Source organism: Sciurus vulgaris, assembly GCF_902686455.1.
Source record: "Sciurus vulgaris genome assembly, chromosome: 14".
Taxonomy (NCBI): domain Eukaryota; kingdom Metazoa; phylum Chordata; class Mammalia; order Rodentia; family Sciuridae; genus Sciurus; species Sciurus vulgaris.
The window spans coordinates 62,079,185-62,091,459 of NC_136475.1; the positions used below are offsets into that span (position 1 = coordinate 62,079,185).

At 36.2% G+C, this 12,275-nt stretch overlaps 1 protein-coding gene and 1 pseudogene across 5 annotated transcripts in view; one reads left to right on the top strand and one right to left on the bottom strand.

Annotated features, from left to right (window-relative positions):
• CAMKMT (calmodulin-lysine N-methyltransferase) overlaps nt 1-12,275 on the bottom strand; it is a 395,177-nt gene that overhangs the window by 176,667 nt on the left and 206,235 nt on the right. The gene's annotated exons all lie outside the window — the stretch shown is intronic.
• LOC306644408 (polyadenylate-binding protein-interacting protein 1-like) lies at nt 8,540-10,167 on the top strand (annotated as a pseudogene). The gene has a single exon. The product of its transcript is annotated as a polyadenylate-binding protein-interacting protein 1-like (transcript).

Sequence of the window (12,275 nt, forward strand, 5' to 3'; positions counted from 1 at the left end):
AAGACAGGGTCTCACTAAGTTGCTTAGGGTCTCACTAAATTGCTGACGCTGGCCTTGAACTTGTGATCCTCTTGCCTCACTCAGCCTCTCAAGTCACTGGGATTACAGGTATGTCCACCACCAGGCTTCTGTCCTCTCTATTTAAGATTCCCTAACTTCCCTTGCTTCTACCTTTCCTCTATTCTACCTTCTTCATTTTATATAGCATTTTACTTTTTAAATTTATTTTTAACTAATACATAAAAAATACAATTTATACATACTAGTGGGGTACTATGTGATATTTTTGATACATATATGCATTGTGTAATGTTTAAATCAAGTTAAAAATACCTAGCTCTTAAAATATTTAGCATTTCTTTATGGTAAAATGAGTAAGAATCCCTTCTTTTTTCATTGAAATATACAATGTATAATAATCTTACTGTGCAATAGCACGTCATTGGTTCGTAAGTAACAAACATAGAGTCCACAAACCAACCATTTCTATTATCAAATTATTACACATCAAACATTCCCTCTATTCTAAATCACCCCATGACCAAGTACCAGACCACTGAGATCACTCCTATACCTAGAGCCTACCCAAATTATTCAAATTATCTAATCCTAAACTTATTCAGGATACCTACCCTGCCTTACCCATTCCTTCACATGAAAACCCCAATAAAGGGCCTGGGCAATGACTCATACTGCCTCCTGACCTACCTTGGTGCTTCCCCATGTGGTATGGTATTGCATGCCAACTGTCTCTGGATTTATAAGTATAAATTTCTTTCATGAGAATCACTTCTCTGACCACATGTCTTACCATACCTGACTAAAACAAATCCTGAGTATATTTTAATATACTACTTTATTTTTTAAAGTCCAATATACAGGTTCAAATGTTCATTTTTGAAGAATGAATAAAAAGTCAAGAAAAAATTAAACCACAGAATAATGAGAAAACTGTCTCATCAGAAAGCAAAACATAACTTACCTAGAAATAGATGAACTTACAAATAAGTATCTGGTAAAAGGTGATTTCTAAACAATGCAGAAAAGATGAACTGTTTTACATTTTGTTTGAGCAAATGAATAGCCATACAGAAGAAATGAATTTGGAATCAGACTTCACATCACATGCAAAACTAAATTCCAGATGGGATCATAGAACCAAATATTTTTTAAATTACAGAAATAAATAAATAAATTCTCATATGTTCCAAACCAAATGAAACTTGATGCCATTATGAAAAGTGAAATAAGCCACTCACTCACTAAAAGACAAATACATGATGCCACTGACTTGAAATCCAGAGACAAAAGTAGAATGGTAGTTGCCAGGGACTAGAGACAAGGAAGAATGTGGCATTCTTGTTTAATGCACAGAATTTCAGTTTAGGAAGACAAAACCTTCTGAAGATGGATGGTGTTGATGACTGCACAAAAAAGTGAATGTATTTAATGCCACTGAACCATATGCTTAAAATGGTTAAAATGACAATTTTCCTGTTATACATTTTTAAATTTTTAAATATTTTTCTTATTGACACACAATATTCATACATATTTGTGAAGTACAGTGTGATATTATACATATATAAAGTATACTGATCAGATTAGGGTAATATTCATCACCTCAAACATTTGTCATTTCTTTATGCTGGGAAAATTAAAAATCTTCTCTGCTAGATATTTTGATATATAAAATTAATTGTTGTCAACTATAGTTATCTTACTGTGCTATAGAGCATTAGAAGTTATTCCTCCTATCCAACTGTAACCCTGTACCCATTAACCATTTTTCCTTTCCTTCCTTCTTTCCCTCCCTCCTGTTCTCCCTCCCTTCATCCTTCCTCCTCCTCCTCCTCCTCCTCCTCCTCCTCATTCTTCTTCTTTTTCCTTTCTCCCTTCCTCCCTCCCCATCCCTCTCTCTCTTTGTAATACTGGAGATCAAACTTAGGGCCTTGCACATTCTAGACAAGTGGTTTACCACTGAGCTACATCCCCATCCTCCATTTCCCTTCCTTTCCCCCACTCCCGGCCTCTGTTAGATGATATATAACCATAATTTTGAAAAGAAAAAGAGATCTTAGAATTATGGAGAATTTGGCAACAATTCATAAAGATAGTTCATAAATGAGCACGGTACCAGACAGAATGTTCTAATGAAGTATTTTATATCATGAACCATTGTGCAAACAAATCAATCCCCCTACATGTATGGATTCATCAAGTACTTGTTATTAAATCTTAGAAACAAGAGTACACAGGATTGCTATGTACATATATTATATTAATAAAAAAATTTATAATGCCCAACTACTCACAGTAAAAAGAACAGACTAGATTTAAACTAAGATAATGTTTTAGTTTCATTTGACACATATTAAAACTTTAATAAAACCTGATTTCAAATACTATTCCCATGAGACAAATTCTTTCTTCCCTCAAGTTTCAAGGAGCCCCCCTTCTTTCCTACCTCAGCCCTATAAATTATTCTTCCATCTAGAAGCAGACTAAGCAAAAACCTCTCTTGATGACCACATATTTATAATTACTATACACATCTACCTTTTCATTCAGTTCTTATCTTGTAAATCTCCTTAAACTGGCAAGAAGGACTGGATTTATAATATCAGCTCTAGTCCCCCAAAATAAGAATGCATTAAGCATGGTTCTATTTCTTAATCATAAAGTCTCTCTTAAGGTTGCCATGTTCTGAACCTAAGCCCTCACAAATTCAGATTACCGAACCTTCAGTTCAAGACATTTTTTTGTTGTTTTGGGGTTTGTGAGGCTTCAGGAGAGTTGTTTTGTTTTGTATTCATATGTGCCTAAAAGCTTAACACTAAAACACAGGTAGGCTGAATTTTGAAGCTAAAATATACAACAACAGTGTGATACCCTATCAACCCCAATATCTTCTCAACACATGGTCCCTAATCTATGCTTTCAAATCTTAAGTGGGACCACATTATACAGTGGTTCAGAATGTCTTCAAAATAGCATATGCCCTGCTTGGTTGGTTTGCTTTTCACCTTTTAAAAAGTAGAATAATTCACAGCAACCTATCTAAAATTAGGCAACTTTGATCAAATCTGAAGAAACAGAAGCAAATAAGAATATGTATCAGCATCAGTAGTTTGTATCATACATTGCTCTTGCTGCAGTTAGCATCAATAACAATAAACATTTTTTAGCTCTGACTGCACGGAAGAATGTTTCTTCCCAATGTAAGTGAGTAGATATCTCTGTTATGAGATTCAGATAATAGTATTTTTGTTAAGTTCCTGGAATGCAATTGTTTGAAAGAAGATGATAAATCTATTCCTCTAACAGATTTAGTATTGCCACAGGGATTTCATCATAGTTCTGACATAAATTAATTGCAGAGTAGATTTATTCATCTATCATTCTCCCATAACAAGTCTGATCATGATTGCTTTGTGTGTCTCCATTTGGCACACCAGGGTTTTATTCATTTAACAGGATTATTTATTAATCAGGCATTTATTGAATAGGGTTTAAAGGAACTCAGTGGGTTTGATATAAAGTGCATTAGATCCATCATTAGGATTACTTTTATTTCAGGTATTCATTTAAATGGACCTCATTGTATTTGGGGAAAATATTACTTATCAGATGGATATTTTCTCTTAAATATATTTATCCCAGCTTCATAAAAAACCTGATATGAGGATAATCAAGTTAAAAAGAAAAAAATTAACTATGTAGCATCTCTAGGAATTTGGTATTTAGGAAAAAAACCACTCCTAAATTAAATCTGATAAAGAAATAATCCTAGTTAAGAAATAAAATCCCCCTTGATCCAAATGGCAACTTAAAAAAAAGGTAACCAACAACCATAAAAAACCCACACAAATAAAATCTGCCAATTGCTATAAAATCCACATCATCAGCCTGATATGCCATTATGCCTTATACTAGAAAAAATTGTCATTGCAACAAAGAGCATTTTATTGGAGAACTAAATGAGTAATGACTGTACTTGAAGCTAATGCATAGAGGAAATTGAGGAAAGAGCAATGTTGGAGCCCAGGCTCCCCTTGATAAGTACTCCCTGAACACGTGACTCACATCTAGCATGCCAGTCACTACCTCCACAAAAAGAGGGAGAGAGAAAACTGAGAGAAGAGATGTGGTGAAAGATAACAAAAGAGACAGCAAAAAGGGAAAATCATGGAATTCGAGAATTGGAAGAGATTTTGACAGAACTACTAAAGGAGAGGAACAATAGTAATAGTATATAGATTGGGAATGTAAAGCTATTAAACAAACCTCATTTTTAAAATAGGGAAAGAATGAAAATGACTCTCAGAATCATCTGAAATGAATATATTCCATTGGATTACATATGCAAATCTTGCAAAATAATTCCAAGAAAATAGCCATTCCTATAATAAACCATAAGAAGCCTATGATATTTGCATCTTGATTTATAGACCTTTACCATGTAAGCAGAAATATTGCAAGTAAAACTGAACTTAGAACTTTTGAAAATGGAAAACATTTATTTTGAAGCAGTGAGATGATATTATCACCAGTTATTAATAGTTTTCCTATTGAGTTGTCTCTAGGTACAATTGTTCCATGAATAAAAATCACAGGCGTGCATGATTTTTATTCATGAAGCAGATTCTCTCAGAGCACATACTTAGTTTGGGGCTCTACCTGTCTAGCATTAATTCAAACAATTTAGAAACTGAGATAAGATGGCCAGAGAAGTCAGGTAAAATCTTGAGCCTGTGCAGATACTGGCACTTCAACCACTATCATTGCAGCCACAACCTGACTTCCACCTTGTAAGTTATATCATGAAGCTCTCACTTCTCTCCTTCACCACCATCTCCTTTGTTCCAATTCTCTGGTCTGGGCTTCTGTGGTAGCTGCTGCTGGCCTCTCAGAACCCATGCCCTATTCTTGCTCTACTCTTCGTGCACTCTGTAACCAGAGGGTTCTTTAAAGGTACCAGGTCACAAATACCACTTCCCCAACTTCACCCATTCAATGCCTTCCTACTGCTTTTAGGATAAAGGCAAAAACCCTAGCATGGCCCAGGAATCTCTGCACAGTCTTGCCCTTTTCCTTCCTCTCCTGTTTTGCCGACCTGCTGCAGGCAGGGTGGCTTTTTTAGACTGTTGGTTTTTTTAATACCCATCTCCTTGCCATCTCAAGGACTGTGCACATGCCCCTTCTCCCATCTAGAGTACTTCAGCAGCCCCTTTCCCTCTACCTCCAGTTTGTCCTTTAGGTTTATTCTTTTTTTTTTTTTTTTTTTTTTGTACTGGGGTTGAACCCAGTCCTTTTTACTATTTTATTTAGAGACAGCATCATCCTGAGTTAGTCAGGGTCTCACTAAGTTGCTGAGGCTGACTTTGATCATGATCCTCCTGCCTCAGCCTCAGGAGCTGCAAGGATTACAGGCATGGACCACTGTGCCCAGCTGGCTTTATTCTTAAGTATTCCTTCCTCTCAACCCTGTTCTGGCAAAGTTAGATCTCCTCATTACAAGAATTAAGAGCACCTTTATCACAATTGCAAGTAAACAATTAACCTGTTTCCTGGACTTCCTTATAAACTCTGGAAGGGCAGGAATGGTAAATGAGTGCTGAGTGGATGACTCCAGTTCCATAGAGAGCAGTAACTGTCAACTTTGAAACCACCACCTATGGCTGTGTTGTTAAAGCCTACTAGCTCCCGAATTTTAGATTCCTTCCAAAGTTGTGCTATCAAGATGTGTCAAGACAAAAGGCACTATAGAAGAAACCAAACAGGGAGAAGTCTGTCTTTATCTTCTTCCAGTTCTCTTCCCTCCCCTGTCTTTCTCTAACAGCAATCTTTTGCTTCCAGAAAACAAGCTGACCCCCAAATTGAGCTTTCTCCAAATGGGATCCTACTTCCCCGGGTGCATTTGCTTGAAAAGTGTTACTCAAAAGTGTAGGTATGTTGTATCATTTCCCTGATTTTATTAGGGATGAACACGGGAGAGAAACAAAATGTTTCAATTATTCTGAATGAACATAATTTTTTTTCCCATCACGGTTGATAGCTGTTTTTCTGAGCTTAGGGCAGGAATGTGAGTATTCCTGCATGGCAAACATCATGTCCACACAGAGGTCACCCACAGCTCTGCAGTCCTGTGGAGAGCATTTCAATATGCCACTGACTGATGGTTGGATTGCATATGTCGCATAAGCCTGACAGAAGGGCTGAATTAATGTTAATTAGGACAATCAAATTTCTTTGGATAACCCAAGGCTGAATTGGCACTACTAAAAGAGCTACAGGAAAATTTCTGTTCTTCTATTACATTATGTTAGTAATTCTATGCCAGGAACACTAGATTTGACACTCTTTACCAACGCACACAGGCATCTTTAGGTCAACTCTCAGAAGCAAAATTTGGTTCTGAAATATTGGTCCTTAAGGTAGCTATCCTTCTCTCTCAAGCTTCTGAATTTGGCTATACAATTTTTGCTACCAGTAAATGTTTTGCTCTAGAATCATGTTCTCCAAGCAATATTTGTAGATTAGAGTCCAATTTTTAATTTTACATTAATGCTTGTTTTAAGAGATGGTGTCAACTGAGATGTTTTTACAGGTATGTTTTCATTTTATGTTATTTTAATTAAAACCATCCTTTAAATAATTAGTCTTACATAATTCCTCAAACCACATTCACTCATAAATGTCGAACAAAGTTTTCAGATTGCTAGTTGAAAGAACTAGATTTGTTTCGATTTTGCCACAACTTAACCTTCTTTCCTATGGCTGATTTATTATTTTTTTTAAATGATGTTAACATCATGTTTTGCTGCTACGGCAAAGAGGGCTGCTTGATCCTTCCACCATCAACCAGAAGCCCCCATGGTGGCCTTGCAGTTCAAGGCCTTTAAGACTGCCCCTATGTGAGTCAAACAATACCTCATGTAGGATCCAGCCGCCAGACTGAAAAGAAATTCCAAATTCTGCCCCAAAGGACTAATTGAACTTAGCAATTTGTTCTTTTTCATTAAAAAATACTTGTAGTACCTTTTTGTAATACAACAATAAGCTACCACGTGGATTTCTGCAGAATTCTGGAAGAATGCCAAAGCAACAATGGCTCTTTTTCTTTAAGAATAAGACCCATATGTCAAATTTTATCTAGAAACTCAATTTGGCTTACTGCTTCATCATGCTAGGAGAATAACTACAAAATTATATTACTGTTCATTATGTCCAGGGGGATCCCAATTTATTATGATTCATGCCAGGGTAGTACAGTAGCCCCAGCAATGGCTATTGCTGTATGGAGATGTGCCAGTCACATAATAGTTATGAGTGGATCATAATACTACCTAGGTTTTTACAAATGTTTAATTGACATGAAATATTCATCAGTCAGTAGAGATAACTTGCAATCCTCAATCCTTTTTAGTTCCATCTAATTTACCCAATGGATTTATGAACCATATACACACACACAAACATGATGTTGCATAACAGAACAATACTATATGTCAAACTACCTCTGTGTGAAAAGAGTTGAAATAGTGTTACCAACTTTAGAGAATTCAGCCTTCCTATTTATTTTTTAGGGTCAAAATAGTAACAATCGGGGTGTGACCAGGAATTGATCACTAATTATTAATAACACAATGGGGAAACCTTTGAAAATAGTAGTTTGGGCTATACATAGAATCATTAAGGGAGGTCTTTTTGGTTTTGTTTTTAATTCCAAATTTGGCCACACTCCAGCTTGGTTAGATTAGATGCTCTGAAGGGAGATCCTGGCATTGGTTTTGATTTTTAATTCCAATGTGAAGAAAAATTTCAGAAGAACTTGCTTTAGAATCCATTTATTCCTGAGGTCTCCCCTGCTTCGTCTTTTTATAAAATAAGTACAAGCTCAAGCAATATCAAATGATAGAATCCTCACATATCACTCCTAGAAAGAATAAAAAATCATTTCATGCAATACCTTCCTTTTCCAGAAGGGAAATGGAGACTCAGAGAAATCAAGGGACTTTTCCAAGTTCTCTCTGCAAGTTAGTGGCAAAGTTTTAGAGCTGTCTTCCTGCTCCAATCCATTGTTCTTTCTAGAGTATCACCTTGCCTCACTACTTTTATTTATTTAATTTTTAAGTTTTACTTCTTTTTCTGAGTATTTTTGATCCAATTTATGGATAAAATGTTTATAGGTAAAAATGTTTGAAGATTTTAGTCATTAAGCCATGTCTGCCATATTAAGTCAATATGAATTAAAGGTAAGCCACTTGTATTGGGATCAGATCCCCTTGACTAGCACTATACTTAGAAATATGAGAGATACAAAGATGGGAAAGGTGATATTTTCTCCAAAGAACCCTCCATCTAGCAGAAAGGCAAGAACACACATGACTTTGACACCAGGAAGACAAAGTGAGAAAAAAATGGATAACCCTGAGAAGTTCTTAGGACCATGATTCCATCTTGCACCTCAAGAGCAATCAGTGGGGTGGTTTAGTTGGTAAGATTCACTTACACAGGGGCCTGGGCCTGAGGGCGGCGGGTTTCCGAATGGAACGGGGCCTGCGGAGCGGTCGCGGCCATTAGCCGCAGCCACAGCCCAAAGCCCCGGGCTTCCTGCAGCCGCCGCCACTGCGCCAGCCCAGGACGGTCCCACAGCCAGGGGCCCAGAGCGAGGCCCCCCGCAGGCTCCCAGCGGCCTCCCAGGCCGGGGGCGCTCTCAGAACAAATGAGGCCCCTGAGAGCTCCACCTAGTCCACAGGATGAAATCCCATTACAGAACTCCAGAACTCCGAGTCAGCAATGGCTAAACCCCAGGTGGTTGTGGCTTCTGTGTTAATATCTAAACTGTCTGCGAACGTCCTGAATTTTACCCATCAGGTTATTCTTCTAATTATACACAATCCTAGGAGGATCGTTGTGAGGATTATCCCACTCTATCAGTATATGTTCAGGATTTTTTGAATCATCTTACAGAGCAGCTTGGCAGTTTTGAAACTGAAATTGAACAGTTTGCAGAGACCCTGAATGGCTGGGTTACAACAGATGATACTTTGCAAGAACTTGTGGAACTCATCTACCAACAGGTTACATCTACCCCAAATTTCTCTTATATGGGAGCTCGCCTGTGTAATTACCTGTCCCATCATCTGACGATAAGCCCACAGAGTGGCAACTTTTGCCAATTACTACTTCAAAGGTGTCGGACTGAATATGAAGTTAAAAGATCAAGCTGCAAAAGGAGATGAAGTGACTCGAAAATGATTTCATGCATTTGTACTCTTTCTGGGAGAACTTTATCTTAACTTGGAGATCAAGGGAACAAATGGACAGGTTACAAGAGCAGATATCCTTCAGGTTGGTCTGCAGGAATTGCTGAATGCCCTCTTCTCTAATCCTGTGGATGACAACTTAATTTGTGCAGTAAAATTACTGAAGTTCACAGGGTCAGTTTTGGAAGATGCCTGGAAGGAAAAAGGAAAGACTGATATGGAAGAAATTATTCAGAGAATTGAAAATGTTGTCCTGGATGCAAACTGTAGCAGAGATGTAAAACAGATGCACTTGAAGCTTGTAGAACTCTGGTCAAGTAATCGAGGTAGAGTTCATGCAACTTCGACATACAGAGAAGCAACACCTGAAAATGATCCTAACTACTTTATCAATGAACCAACATTTTATACATCTGATGGTGTTCCTTTCACTGCAGCTGATCCAGATTACCAAGAGAAATATCAAGAATTATTTGAAAGAGAGGAGGACTTTTTTTCCAGATTATGAAGAAAATGGACCAGATTTGTCAGGGGGTGGTGATCCATATTTGGATGATATTGATGATGAGATGGACCCAGAGATTGAAGAAGTTTATGAAAAGTTTTGTTTGGAATCAGAGCATAAGCGAAAACAGTAAAGTTAAATTTCAGCGTATCAGTTTTATAAAACAGTTTAGGTATGATGATTTAGCAGAACACAGGAAAGCAAGATAATGTGTCACACTTATACCAAATTAAGGATGTTGAGTTATGTTACTAATGTATGCGACTTTAATTTTGTTTAACACTATCTGCCAAAATAAACTTTATTCCCTATAACTTAAAATGTGTATGTATATAAAACAGTTTATTATGTACAGTGAATTCCACTGTTTTGGCTGCAATAAAATTGATTTTGAAATAAAAAAAAAAAAAAAAAGATTCACTTACACATAATGGTGGACACTTGCATGGAGGTAATGATACTACAAAGTCCAACCAAAAAGAGCAGTGTTAGCAGCTTGATCAGTTATAGGAAAATAGGCCTTTATTCACTCTGCAGAAAGTTCTAATCAACTAATGCACTTTGAACCTCAACCATCTGAATAATGTGAAACTACTTATTCTATACTCTCCCTTTATATTAGTATCTTTAATATTTTCCTCCATGAGTGAGCACAAAGGATAAAAATCCATGTAATGAAAAACAATAAAACTATTAAACTAATATTGTGGAAGAATATTTAAATATATGGAAATATACACAGTATATTTTGAAGTTTAAAAAGTCAGATTATTACATGTATACTACATATACTATTTTTTAAAAAAGAAATATAAATTTTTACACACACTAAATAGTAGGATTACTAGATTATTTTTTAATTGATACATAACTATACATATTTATAGGATGCAGTGTTTCAACATATGTACATATTGTACATATGATCAAATCAAAGTAATTAGCACATCACCTCACTAAATATTTCTTTGTAGTGAAAACATTAAAAAACTCTCTGCTAGCTATTTAGAAATATACAATACACTATTGTTAACTATAGTCACTCTACTGTATAACAAAACACCAGGATTATTTTTATAAGAATAATATAATTCAATAAAAGTAAGCCTTTGTAAGGTTTGATTTAATCTTTCAGTCTTGTTTTTTTCTCTGTAAAATAGGAATAATACTAGTTACAGCACATGATTGTTGTTTAGATAAAATAATGTCTGTTTAAAGAGAAAAAATATCTTTGCATATTGTGAAATGCACACTTCTTTATCATTTTATCCATATCCTACTATCAACACCAACACCACCAGCACTGATGGATTCAAGTCTTCCTAAGCAGAGTAGGCAGATTCAAACAAAATGTTAAGAACTTGGCTTTGGATACATATGCAAATCTGGCTTACTAGCTGTGTGACCTTGGGCAAGTTACTCAACCTCCCTAAACCTCAGTTTCCTCATCTATGAAATGGAAATAATACCTACTTCAAGGGTCATTGTAAGGATTAAATGAGTTAATACTTATATTTGGCATGTAACAAAAGCTCATAAAGTGTTAGCTATTGTTGTTAATGGTTAAGTTACTGCTATGATAAGAATAATTCATGTCATTAAGCATATGGATTAGAAAACAAAGAAAAATAAGCAAATACTGTGGATAGTGTCAAGAAAATAGAGTTGGTCTTTTGTAAAAACTACTCTGGTTCTAAAATTCTGATGTAAAACACAGGGTATAGTGGGAAGGAATGGGGAGTTTCTTTCATTAGTTCATTAGGTCAGAGGAATTTACTCAAAGACAGCCGTTAGGTGGCAAAGTTATGGAGTCCCTGGCAGAATACCCCAATAAACCTCCTACCCAGTTTGCGAACATCAATGTGATCTTGCACTTCATTCTGCACAAGCTTACCACCTGCAGTAAGCAACTCAGCACCATCTCCATCATTACCACTCTAAATATGGGGCTTAGTTTTTCCTCCCTCAGACTTTCCATCCTTGTCCAGCGTTCACTGGAGGTTTGCTAGACTTTCCTAACTAGTCCATGCCCTCAGAGCCTCTCAGAGATAATCCTATTTCCTTGTTCCGTTAGCAAAATTAGACTTTATTTTCTTTGTCATAGATGTTAAGGGATCCAAGGTGACCAGAACTAAGATATATATATCATCAATGTCTAAGATGCCAATTACCCTAGACTCTACAGATTGCTTTTGTCTACTGAAAAACTCCTGAGGGATATAATTCAGTTCCTAAAAAAAAGGAAGAGCACATTTAGCAAAAAACTGACTGAATTGACTGGCAGAAAATGGGAGTATTAATCAAAATAAATAAAAAGGCCTATATGGATGACTTAGCCTGAAGAATTATATTGGGAGAGGTCACTAGGTAATTTCAGAGGAAAACAGTAAGTCAAATGCCATAGAGATGAATAATAAGTAAATTTTAAATTTAAAACATTCATTTATATGGAAATCAAACATGAGGAAAAAATTAGAGATTAAGAAGGGAAAACAGCA